This window comes from Myotis brandtii, unplaced genomic scaffold, assembly GCF_000412655.1.
Source record: "Myotis brandtii unplaced genomic scaffold, ASM41265v1 scaffold523, whole genome shotgun sequence".
Classification (NCBI taxonomy): Eukaryota; Metazoa; Chordata; class Mammalia; order Chiroptera; family Vespertilionidae; genus Myotis; species Myotis brandtii.
The window spans coordinates 1426024-1438850 of record NW_005369902.1 but is presented as its reverse complement, the minus strand read 5'-3'; the positions used below and the strand labels follow the sequence as shown (position 1 = coordinate 1438850).

The 12827-nt window shown below is 48.8% G+C and overlaps 1 long non-coding RNA gene across 2 annotated transcripts in view; it reads left to right on the top strand.

Moving 5' to 3' along the window:
- LOC106728039 overlaps positions 1-12827 on the top strand; it is a 17626-nt gene that overhangs the window by 799 nt on the left and 4000 nt on the right. The window contains exons 2-3 of one of the 2 annotated variants that reach the window (XR_001364286.1): positions 32-115; positions 8358-8651. This is a non-coding gene — a long non-coding RNA (uncharacterized LOC106728039). Of the gene's footprint in view, positions 1-4; positions 116-8357; positions 8652-12827 lie in introns of both variants that reach the window. The other variant, XR_001364285.1, reaches the window with a different exon arrangement.

The window sequence follows — 12827 nt, the reverse complement described above, 5'->3', positions numbered from 1 at the left end:
AAAGGTTGCTAATGGGGGCTTCTCCCCGAAGGTGGAAAGCCAGCCCTGGAGTGAGGACGTGACACCCCGCCCCCGCCGATGGCAGAAAGGCACTTGATAAACTCCCTTGAGCCAGGTACGCGGGTGGAGGCAGCATTCCTTTGCACCACGGTGTGTTGTTCCCAGGTCAGTCTCAGCCTGGGGGTTCCAGAGGGGAGATGCTGCAAACTGGGGAGGAAAGGGCAATCTAAAAACCACAGTTCCTCTGCTAAAGGCTGGAGGGGTACATTCCCGAGAGCCCGAGCCCCGCCTGCAACAGAAAAGCCAGGCGCCCCGTGCAGCCCCCAGAGAAAGCAACAAGTAGCCTGCCCCCCTCCCCGGGCAGAGCCTGCAGGAAATGGCGGGGGGGGGGGGGGGGGGAAAGACAGCTGTGGTTCTAGGAGGGCTGGCTGCATTCCCTTTGGGGTGTGTGTGTGTGTGTGTTCTGCCCCAGTATATGCCAGATGGAAGCACAGCTGGATCTATAGGTGGGAGCAAAGGACTGGGCTTGCAGCCACCTACCTCTTTTTTCCTGAAAATCCACTGGAAGTCCGCCCCTGCTAGCAGGTGGGTGTGGCTTGCCTGGGCCTGGGATCAAATGACTGGGACCTATAGAATCAATGATGTTAAATCTTCATCAGGAGTTAAGGAACAGAAAGTTACAGTGGCCAGCCCAATGCATCTTGCCAAGCTGGGCAAAGCCACCTGGAAGAGCCTTACTGAGCCAACCTCGTGTCCCCAGGGCATGCCAAGCTTAAGTAATGCTCCTTGGGACCTGGTGGTGAAGAAGGCAGCTTAGGGAATGACCCTCCTAGTAGGTATCTACTCTGAAATCTCTCTCCATTCCACCAGAGCCTCTTGCTAAACCAGATCCAAACTAAGAACAGTGGGGAAGCACTTTGAGGCAACACGTGACATTAAATCAGTGGTGTATTGATCTAGGAACAGAAACAGTAAGCACAAATGACAGGCAAGTCAACCTCATGTGCCATCCCAGAGGTCCCAGACCCCGGCCTTGTACACCTGCCTGAATGGGGCACAGGGTTTTCAAATTGGATGCCCAAACTACCTAAGAGTCTATCCTGGGCCGGGACCTGTGTGAGGGTGCATTAGCATCTCCCTTAACCCTGCCATCCATCTTGGCAGGTGTGTGTGGTTGCTACCCCTCATCTACAGATGAGGAAACAGGTTCACAGAAAGAAAGTGCCCGGACCAAGTTATAAGCTAGCTAGTAAGTGCCAGAGTTGGGACTTGTACTCAGGCACATTTGCCTCTAAAACACAGCTTCAAAAAGCAGATCCAAAGCATTTCTTCCCAAATTCAGGAAGGGGGGAAGCATTTCCATACCACTTTCCCCATCATGCACACACACACACACACACACACACACACACACACACCTGCTTGCCAGAATCTTACAAGGTTATATAGAGGCTTTCTCTAGGTTCCGTCATCTAAATGGTCTCAATACTTTGCTATCTCAAGGCTGTGTCCTTGAGGCAGCTTCTAGAGTGGAGAAGGCAAGTGGAATGTACATTTTAAGGGCAAGGGAAGGAGAGAGGGGTCTCTGATTACCGGTCCAGCTCCTGGGTCAACGGACAGGCATATCCAATGAATGACCTCCTCCAACATTCCACCCCTCATGACTGCCCTTACGATCTTACACGACCCCCTTTTCTGCAATAAGCCTGAGCAGGTTTCAATAGCATGGAGATGCCTCGTTTTTTGTTTTTGTTTTTGTTTTTGGCAGCTACTTGACTGCACTGGAAACAGACACCACAGTAACCGTCTCCAGTGGTCGGCAAACTGCGGCTCGCGAGCCACATGTGGCTCTTTGGCCCCTTGAGTGTGGCTCTTCCACAAAATACCACATGTGGGCGCACATGTACAGTGCGATTGAAACTTCGTCGCCCATGGAAGAGCCACACTCAAGAGGCCAAAGAGCCGCATGTGGCTCGCAAGCCGCAGTTTGCCGACCACTGGTCTAGGCACACGAAAGAGTAAATACTGATGATGATGATGAGTCCCCAAATAAAGAACCGGTTCTCCGCAGAAGCCCCATGATCCGAACCACTGACTCATGAAGCCCTCTAGGCTGGGGATCCGATCACTCAGGGCTTCCATTTGTGTCTTCACGTGACTAAGATGATAAGTTAACGGGCTCTTCAGGTATGAATACACAGCACCTGTTTGGATGGTGGCACAGGTGCCTCCCTGCACAGCAGGAACAATGTTCGAGGCTGTCCTCTCCCGGGGGACAGCTTTTCTCAGAGACGTTTCTGTGTTTAATCAAGACGGGCTTTGCCAGCTATCATATAAGGCTTGCTGGGAGCACTCAGTCCGGCCTGCATGTGTGCTATACTGTCCTCCAGGCCAATGGAGGGAACAAGGACAGCGGCCCAATGACTGTACCGGGGGAAAAAGAAGTGTCCACCTGGCCTTGAGGAGAGGGAGGCTGGCAGCTTCAGGAGCTTGACCTGGTTATGCATAGCATACAGGATGCCAGGGAGGCAGCACGGTCAGGTGTGAGGAGCTGGACTGGAGTAGGATATGGTGACCAGTACCCCCCCTTTCTCCCCTCTTTCAGTGTGCGTGTTCCGTTCCAAGCGTAGTGCATCTCAACAGGCCCAGTTTACAGCAGGGCAATGGGATCCCAGTGGAGACTGAATGGTTCCCCCTCGCCCCCGGGTACCAAGTAACTCACCCATCCTGGGCAGTCGTTGGAGCCAATTCAAGTCCAACAGGAATCCACAATTTGGGGTGCGGTGGGTGAAGGAGGAAAGTTTATTCGGTGCAAACAGGTCAATTGTGATACGTCGCAGCTGTGGAACAGCTCAGTGGCGTGAGAGCTTAATTATGAAATAGCACAGCTGTGGGGCCGAACCGCTAGGGGTGAAGGGGCTCCAGGCGTGGCCCCTGTCAGGCTAGGCCCCTAGCCAGCTGGCCGCAGCTCTTCTCCTCAGCTCCAGTCCTCCCAGGCCTTCCCTGGGAAGAAAGTGCCCTCCCTACGCCACATGTTCCCGCTGCTGATCCCCACAAATGAGGACCCGAAAATCCTCACAGTATGTTAATCCAAAAAGCACTGTCCTGATTGGCTGGAGTGGAACCGCTCTGATTGGTCAGTGAAAATACAAATGAGGATCTAGCTACACAGCTCTGATTGGATGAGGAAAGTCTCCGTTCTATTGGTTGAAATAGGAATCCAGCCAGGCTGGCCTGGCTCAGTAGTTGAGTGTGGACCTAGGAACCAGGAGATCAAGGGTTCGATTCTGGTCAGGGCATATGCCGGGGTTGCAGGCTCGATCCCCAGTAAGAGGCCTGCAGGAGTCAGCCAATCAATAATTCTCTCTCATCACTGATGTTTCTATCTCTCTCTCCCTCTCTCTTCCTCTCTGAAATGAATAAAAATATATTTTAAAAAAAAAAAAACAACAAAGAAATACGAATCCAAAGAACTCCTTTATTAAGGTTGGTTCAGAGGACAGGAAACCAGTTCCGGCTTCTCCCTAAAGTGCGGCTCGCTGGAGAGACCCTATTTCAAAGTGGCAGCTGGGCTCCGTTTTTAGATTTCAGCCCAGTTAGCAACCAGGAGCCTTTCTTGGTAGGCATCTTCTTTCTCAGGGTCCCCATGGCTGAAGTGGTTTTACCTGTGAGGAATTTAGTCTGTTGCTTTTATTCCATTTTTCCTTTCCACTGTCCAAGCTGCTTGCAGGTTTTAGGGGAGAGGGAACCTCCATTCAACGTCATGTTCTTTCGCCCAGTCTTCTACATTATGACCTTTGGAATGGGACACACACACCCCCTAATCACTGTCTATTCAACTTGGGTATCCATAGATACTCCTCAGCTTCTCTAACCCCATAACGGTGGCAAGCTGCTTCGCACAGCAACAGGGGAAAGCTTAGGTTGGGCCAGGCGCCGTGTCCGCACAAACCTAGGTATATTTGGAGGGAGCAGGCTCATATAACCAATTTGCTCATCTCTTACAGTTGGGAACTCCAGTGGATGGCCCCAGATGCCTTTGGCCATTGCCATGGGTACTGTTTAGAACACATTGGCTCTGCTGTTACTGCATTAACCAAATTACTGTATTTCAAGGGCAATCTGGCATCCCTGGCACTATGCCATCCCACCCAGGCGCTACAGTGGCCACTCTTCCTATGCACCCAATCGCCTCTATCTACTGAAGGGACAGTTGCCAAGGCTCATACCTGGGCTAGGGCCTGGGCTTGCTGATGCAGGGGATGTCAGGGCATTCTGAGCCAGGACGTGGAAGACAATGAGAACTGCCTCGGGCTCCTGCAGGCAAAGCCAGAAGTCTTTGTACCTGTTCTGACTTCCCCAGGGAATATTGCTGGTTATCCCACCCCTTAGCTTCCCATTGTCCAAACCATAGGTTAATCCAGCCGTGGGCAAACTACGGCCAGCATGAATAAAACTAAAAAAAAAAAGACCGTACCCTTTTATGTAATGATGTTTACTTTGAATTTATATTAGTTCACACAAACACTCCATCCATGCTTTTGTTCCGGCCCTCCGGTCCAGTTTAAGAACCCATTGTGGCCCTTGAGTCAAAAAGTTTGCCCACCCCTGGGTTAATCTCTTTAGAACTGCCCAACAGTCGTGCAAAGGGTCAATGGCCAGGGTGCATGAGTGATCACCAGCCCCAGCCAAACGCTCTGAGTTCAGCCCACTGGCTGCTGCGGTTTATTCCAGCTTCCGGGTATGTTTACCAGCCGGCCGTGGAAACTTCCCCCACTCCCTCTCTGCAGGCCGCAGGGACCACCACAGAAAAAGGGGCAGGGATATTTGAAGTATCTGCACACTCTACAGGGCCTAGCAGCACCTGCATCTCAAGGTAGTGGGCTGGTGGTCAGAGTGCTCCTCCGCTTGCCATTCCTCAAAGTGGAAGTTTGATCCCTGGCAGAGGTAGGTCAACGAAACATATCCTCCATCTACCCCTTGATGGGAAGTGAAGTTCTTACCAAGATATGCTGTTCCTTCTACAGAGGCTCTCCCTGGAGGAGCGCTGTGCACACTGCTAGGAGCTATTGCTGTTTGGGAGCGTATAGGTTTCTGCCTCTTTCCAGAGCTGGGACCAAAATCCTAGGGCCGTGGTCGACAAACTGTGGCTCACGAGCCACATGCGGCTCTTTGGCCCCTTGAGTGTGGCTCTTCCTAAGCCTTAGGAGTACCCTAATTAAGTTAATAACAATGTACCTACCTATATAGTTTAAGTTTTAAAAATTTGGCTCTCAAAAGAAATTTCAATCGTTGTACTGTTGATATTTGGCTCTGTTGACTGAGTTTGCCTACCACTGTCCTACGGGTACTCTCCCCTGTCATCTCTGCCACAGAGCCCAACCCATAGCTTCGGGAGGCACAGACACATTGAACTCAAGTGGTAGCCCTGCTTGGGAGATGCCCAGAGCTTCAATCAGTTTCCCTCGTGTTTCTGCCTTCCCAAAGGCTGCTCGCTGCTCTGAGTCCTAGTCCCACACGTGCCCTCTCTTTACCAGGCAATTCAGAGATGGAGGCACTGTGCCAGGTGAGGAATAAAAGTCCTCCCAAACCCCCAAATCCCCGGTACCTCTTTCACAGTCTTAGAGGTTGGATGGATTTGCACTTTATCAATCACAGCCTCTGGGACAGCATGCATCTTACCCAGCCAGATGACTCCCAAGAGCTATAGCGGTGCCTGGGCCCCAGGTTTTCCGTGGATTCACCGCCCATCCCCTCCCTTGCAGATGTTCCAGCAAAGCCTGCAGGGTCCTGCAGCAGAGCCAGGTCTCTACACATTAACATTATGTCATCAGCATATTGGGCCCATTCTACTGACGGGAAAGAAAACAAGGACCCGTCTCCACCTACCATTCATTGTATCACATATTGTGGAACTGTGCGGGTAGCCCTGGGAAAGCATGTGAAAGGTACATTACGGCCCCTCCCACATGCAGGCAAATTTTTCTTAGTTATCAGAAACCTGTACTTGTCAGAGTCTTGCAGGGAATCTCCTTGAAGACAAGCACTTTTGCAGGAACTTCTGCAAAATCCCCAGAGTAAAACCATAACTGTCTGTAAATGACAGAAAATTAACAATGGTCATTGGTCAAGATCTGCTGAGAGTTCATTGTCGTGCAAGTTGACAAGAAAATTTGGTTAGTCCTGTGATATATATTTTTTACTTATGACTGATGACATTATATCAGAACATAGCAGATTTTTAGGAATTTTATATAAATAGACCCTAAAGAAAATTTAGCATCACTTCTTATTTGATAGTGCTTCCCATGTAATTTAACATATCAGATAAGCCTAATTAGTGTGATCTCTCTTTTATAAAAAGAGAAGACATATCTTTTGAGATGCTCCAGGGGTCCTCTGGAATATCCCAAAATTAGTTCAAGGTCAAAAGAAATCATTTAGAATGTGATTTGGGGGAATTTTGTAAAAAATATCAAAAGGTTACAAAACTCCTTATTAAACAGGATCATAAGTCATTATGAAACAATACATTACCCATTTAACCAAAGTAACAAAGCCTTTAAAGGCAAATATAGAAAGTTACATAGTTGTAAAAAAGAAGGGAAGAAAGAAAGGAAGGAAGAGAGAGAAGAAAGAAACTTCGCTTTTTTATCAGAGAAGACTCCCCTTTAAAGGCAAATATAGAAAGTTACATAGTTGTAAAAAAGAAAGGAAGAAAGAAAGGAAGGAAGAAAGGAGAGAAGAAAGAAACTTCGCTTTTTTAACAGAAGACTCAGTTTTCTTAAGTAATCAAAGGCCCAGTAAAGACAACATAAAGCATAGGAAATTATTTTGATAAAACACAGAATCTTTGTTCTCTAGGTAGATTACTTAAAAGGTAAAAGAAAACCTCTCACAATCTTATCAAGAATAGACACACAGTCCAAGAAAATTAAGCTTTAGTCTGACATAAGTACCCTGATGATACTAAAGCTTATTTTTCTTTAAGCCAATTAAATAGAGCTATTTTACAAATTAATTTTGGCAATACCCTCCAGAGGTGGGAAAACAATTAGCAGTGTGGTTTATATACAAACATCAGATATTCCAGGCTCCTCAGAAATGCTTTTGTGGTGTTCAGTCGATTAAACATTTCCCTCCCTCTGCAGTCAGACTTACGATACCTATTTACTTTGCACTGTGGGTATGTGTAGGGGGTATGGGGACTAGGTTTCAAATGGTCTACTTGGCCCAGACTTTCAGGTACAGCCCTAATTGTGTGTAATTGTGGTCTTTTTGATGATGACAAAATGCTAAGTGTATAACTAAAGGTTAAAGGACTTTCCAGATAAATTAATTTGCATATCAGGCAATGTAACCCCCTATTAGACAATGTGCCCAGATTGTTGCTGTGGTAAATTTATTCACTTATCTTCTTAAGTAATAAAAGGCTAATATGCAAATCAACCAAATGGTGGAACGACCGGTCACTATGATGTGCACTGACCACCAGGGGGCAGATGCTCAACCCAGGAGCCGGGCTCACAGCTGGCGAGCCCAGCGGCGGTGGCAGGAGCCTCTCCTGCCTCCGCGGCAGCGCTAAGGATGTCCGGGGAGCAGGCCTAAGCCCTCAGTCAGACATCCCCAAGGGCTCCCAGACTGTGAGAGGGCACAGTTGGGCTGAGGGACATCCCCCCCCACCCCAGTGCACGAATCTTGTGCACCGGGCCTCTAGTGAATGAATAAAGGAACACATGGAGCAATTCATTTTCTCTGACACAGAGGCCACCTTTCTGAGGTGCACGAAGAGAAACTGGACCCTCTCCCAACTCTGGGGCACCTGGGGCTTGCCTGGAGCCCGGAGCCCCATCGAACGTGAGAGGCACCGAGTGAGAGGCTTCCTACCTGCTGCTAATGGCGACAGGCAGGAAGGTTAGGAAGCTGAGATCTACAATCAGCTCTAATGCTAATTTGCTACTTAACATGTGCCAGATACATGCTGCTGCCACCATCACTTCCTAATTAAAAGGGGGAAAAAAGACACATTCTTTTCAATTATACAGATGACATTATTTGCTACTCAGAGGGGCCTCAATCTACAACTTTCCTCCTGGCTCATTGTTGCCATCAAGAAAAGTCACTAAAGATCAACTCTTATAAACCAAAGTATTGCCTGCTTCTGGTTGGTTTATAAATAAACACCTCATACAACAACTATTCCCATTTAGTTACCTCGCTGTACACTTAGCAAATTATGTGTCAGGAAGGGTAGACCAGGGAGGAGTATTAGGCAAAGCTAGGCATAGCTTTAATGCATAGCTTATTGAGATTTTATTTATAGTTGTTTTATTTATTTACTTACTTACTTATTTCAGGAGAAAACTACAGAAGCCAGACCACACAGAGTGGACCTTTGGAGCTCAGTTGCGTGAATGAACCTGCTGTGTGGCCTTCGGAAAACCACCTAACATCTCTGTGCTGTATCCTCCTTTATGCTAAAGCATTACCGAGGCTTCCACCTGCACCAGCTTTCTCTGCCACTGCAATTTGACCCGAGACTGACCAAATCATAAATGCATAGTTAATGGGACAAAAATTTGTGAGAATTAGGAATTCTGCTCATTAACCCCATGTCACCATCTGCTGGAGCAGTGTGATGAGAGGGCCAGGTGAATCTGAATTGCCCAACACTTGTTCAACCTACAGACTCCTGCTCCACTCCCCCTCCCACCCCCTATGCTCCACTGAATCAGAATCTCTGGGGGCGGGGCCTGGAAGACCCTATTCTTTCAAGGGGTTATGGAGGGCAGGACCACACTCCACCCAGAACCAGCCGTGCATGGGAGCTCTTACTACCTGTCAGGCACACCAGGCTGGTTTCTGGAGTTTTGCACTTGCATTTCCCTCTGCCTGGAAAGATGTCCCCCATGGCTGGCTTCTTCTCATTTGTCATCTGCTCAGAGAGGCCTTGGCTGGCCTCCCTGTCTCCTCCCTCCACCCCACCCATTATCCCATCACATTTCTTTTTCTTCTCAGTCTAGTCATTTTCTGAAATTCTCCTCATCTCCCTGTGAATTATCTGTTGCTCCTGCTGGAATATAGGCCCCCTACCCCTACCCCTACTCCTACCCCACCCTCACTCCTGGGCTGAGAGGCCTAGATTTCTGCTTTGATTTTAGGTCATTTCCCTTCTCCTCAAGGCTATGAGAGCCCACCCCACGCCACCTTTTCCTGCCCAACCTCTCTGCTTTATGTATCTTTTCTCGAAATATTCTTTATTTCCTGTTCTTATCTTGATGTTCTTCTCTTTCGTGTTCTTCTCTTTGAGTCTCTTCGGCCCCTCTTGCCCCTAGGAAGGAATTAGAAGGAAGAAACCATCACTATTTGCTTTCTTTCTGGGTCTCAATCCCTGGAACCAACTGCTTCCAACGTGAGGACGAAGGAGCAGAGAGTCAACAAGCCACAGACAGGCCTTCAACAAAAACTTTATAAGCACCACCTTGGCCATGGGTGAGCTGCCACGCTACAGAACACCAGGAAAGAAACGCAGTGCCCATACACTGGTCTGCCTTGCTTCTCGGTGGAACTTCCTCTCCCCCTTGTGGTTACAACTACCGATCTTGGGAAACAAGTCCACAGTGGTGGCATTTATCATACTTTGATCACTGGGCTTATTACACAAGCTCTTTTGCTCATCAGCCTCTCTCACCCATCCACCCACCTTCTTTTTGTTGTTGTTGTTAATATATTGTTATTGATTTCAGAAACGAAGGGAGGAGATAGAAGAGAGGCATCAATGATGAAAAAGGATCATTGATTGGCTGCCTCCTGCACACCCCCTACTGGGGATCAAGCCAGCAACCCAGGCATGTGCCCTTGACCAGAATCAAACCCGGGACACTTCAGTCGGCAGGTCGACACTCTATCCACTGCGCCAAACCAGCTAGAGCCACCCACCTTCTTATATCCGTGCCCTCCCCTCTCTAGTCATCCATCTGCTCTATAAAAAGTGTTTTAGCGTCTATGGGCAGGCGTGCACTTCATTCGAGTACCTATTTGCATTTGATGACTTTCCTGTATCTCCTGTATTCATTTGAATTCAATGTGTTTGCTCCCTAGCTCTTTCATAAAACAACGTGAAATAAAAGTAATGAAATAGGAATAAGAAAGGGGAAAACAAGATTAAGGAAAAAGGAGCAATGCATCTATGTTGATCACCATGTTCATCTTTTTCTCTGCATCTGTATGCATTCCACTCCCAATTCATTACACATGTTTTAATGTGCCCAACTCTGAGGTAGGCACCACCAGGGAATAACCCAGGTGTAAAAAGCGTGGCCCCTGTACCACATTTGATGGGAGGCTCTTTAGCAGGCATGACCCCATTAGATTTCTGTAAGCAGAAGAGGGGTCATGGTTTCCAGGATATGAAAGAAGAAACTGAGGCTCAGAGAGTTGAAGGACCCTGAGAAGATAGCAGGAGGATCTGGGGCTCAAACCCCGGTTTCCTGACCCCAGAATTCATGCTGTTTCCACTCTGCCTTTATCCTAGTCCAGCTTCCCCACAGATGCCTCCCAGAGCTATGGCCCAGTGAGGCAGCGTGGCCGTGCCACGTCAACTGGCCACAACAAGAACAGCTGGCTCTAGGGAGAAGGAAATCAATGAGGGTTGCAGAGCATGAAGAGAGCGGCAGGAAGGATGGGCAGGAGACGGAGCCTGGAGGAAGTTACCAGGCTCGGTCGGAGAGCTATCGTGGGAGGTCCTTCCAGACCCTATGTGTCCTTGTGTGTGTCATCCAGAGGCCACAGAAAAGCCACTGGAGGCTGGGTTTCCAAGAACTTATTGTGGAAGGAATGAGAATGAGCTAGATGTCTTTGCCCTCTATCTCTATATATAAATATATACATATATGTGTGTGTGTGTGTGTGTGTGTGTGTGTGTGTGTGTTTCCTTTTTCTGTGTCTGTTTTTATACATTCAGCGTAGCTGGGACTCATTGCCTGCTAACTTTGGTCTGGTCCCTTTAAGAAAGCTGTGTGGGAGGACACCAGTAAGCAAGAGAGACCATCCACTGTTGTTGGAGGAAGTCATCAAGAGCACTTAAGCCTGGTTTACCCATGAGCGGAACCTAGTCTGGCTCCCATTTTATAGGTGAGCACACTGAGTTGAGTTGACAGGAGAGAGTTGCCCAGAGCAGCCACGCCACCAGAGTCCAGACTGGGACCCGTGTCTTGTAATTCTATGCTCTCCGCTGCTCAGCGAGTGCTGTAAACACCAATTAAACTACCGGAGGCAGGCAAGAGACTTCATACAAAATAAATGCAGTCCAGGATGATGGATATATTTAGGGGATAAATTATTATGTGATGATATAAAAATAGACCAAGGGAGAGCACATGACATTGCAAGCCTGACTGTGTGAGAGATGGGGAAGTCACGTGGAGAGCACCGGGGACATTTAATTAACGTTGCTGGGAAAACATCCTGAGGCTGCCACCTGAAACCACCACATTCAGTCTTCACTTAAAGTAGCAATACCTGTGGTCCTACACAGAGGCATTAAAATCCAATGGTCCTTGCAGTTGTTGATGAAAATAATGCCAACACTCAAGCGCTTTGGTGGGCAATCCCAATTCTAAAGCAAATGCACCCATGTCTGAGCATCAAGGGGGCTGTGGGCTGCATACCACTGACATGGAAGTGTCCTCCTACGTTTCTATACAGATAGAATTTCCATAAAGGGAATGTACTGGGAGCCAAGATCTCCCTTCCTCCTATGAGGATTAGGCAGAATAACCTCATAGGAGGAAGTGAGACTAAGGTTAATGATGTTGAGTAAATTGCCCCTGGTTCCACTGTAGGTGTGGGAAGAGCTTCCAGTGAGAGTCCAGGGTAACTGAATCACACTGTTGTCCATGTGCCTCGTGAGACTGTGGAGGGCTGTGGTCAAGGGCTCACGTGTGGTGTCAGATGGCTGTGAGTTTAAGTCCTGAGTCTACCACAGGAGCTCTGTTACGTGAAGCATGCTGTGTAACTTGTCTAAACCTCGGGTGACTCATCTGTAAAATGGGAATATCCAGTACCCACCTCTTAGGGCTGTTGGGAGGATCTGGTGAGCCAAATCATATAAAGTATTGACAAGTATCTAAGAAGAACCCAGTGACTATAGCATCGTTATTAACATCCTCATTGTTATTACTACTACTAGGGTCCCTCGGCCTGGCCTGCGGGGATCGGGCCAAGACCAGCTCTCTGACATCCCCAGAGGGGTCCCGGATTGTGAGAGGGACCGCAGAGATCCCGCAGGACCCCAGCAGCAAGTTAACCTACTGGTTGGAGCATCTGCCCCCTGGTGGTCAGTGCACATCATAATGACTGGTCGAACGGTAGAACGAATGGTCAGACACTCAGCATATTAGGCTTTTATTATATAGGACTAGAGGTCTGGTGCACGATATTTGTGCATGGGAGGGGGGCCCTCAGCCCAGCCTGCACCCTCTCTAATCTGGGACACCTTGGGAGACATCCCTCTCACAGTCCTGGACCGCTGGCTCCTAATCGCTCACCTGCCTGCTTGCCTGGTTGCCCCTAACTGCCGTCCCCCTGCTGGCCTGATCGCCCCTCACTGCCCCCCACTGCCAGTCAGGTTGTTCCCAATTGCCCCCTCCCTGCTGGCCTGGTCGCCCCTAACTGCCCCTCCCTACTGGCCTGATCGCCCCTCACTGCCTCTGCGTGCTGGCCTGATTGACCCTAACTGCCCCCCACTGCCGACCAGGTTGCCCCCAACTGCCAGCCTAATCGCCCCTAACTACCCCCCACCAGCCTGGTCACCTCTTACTGCCCCC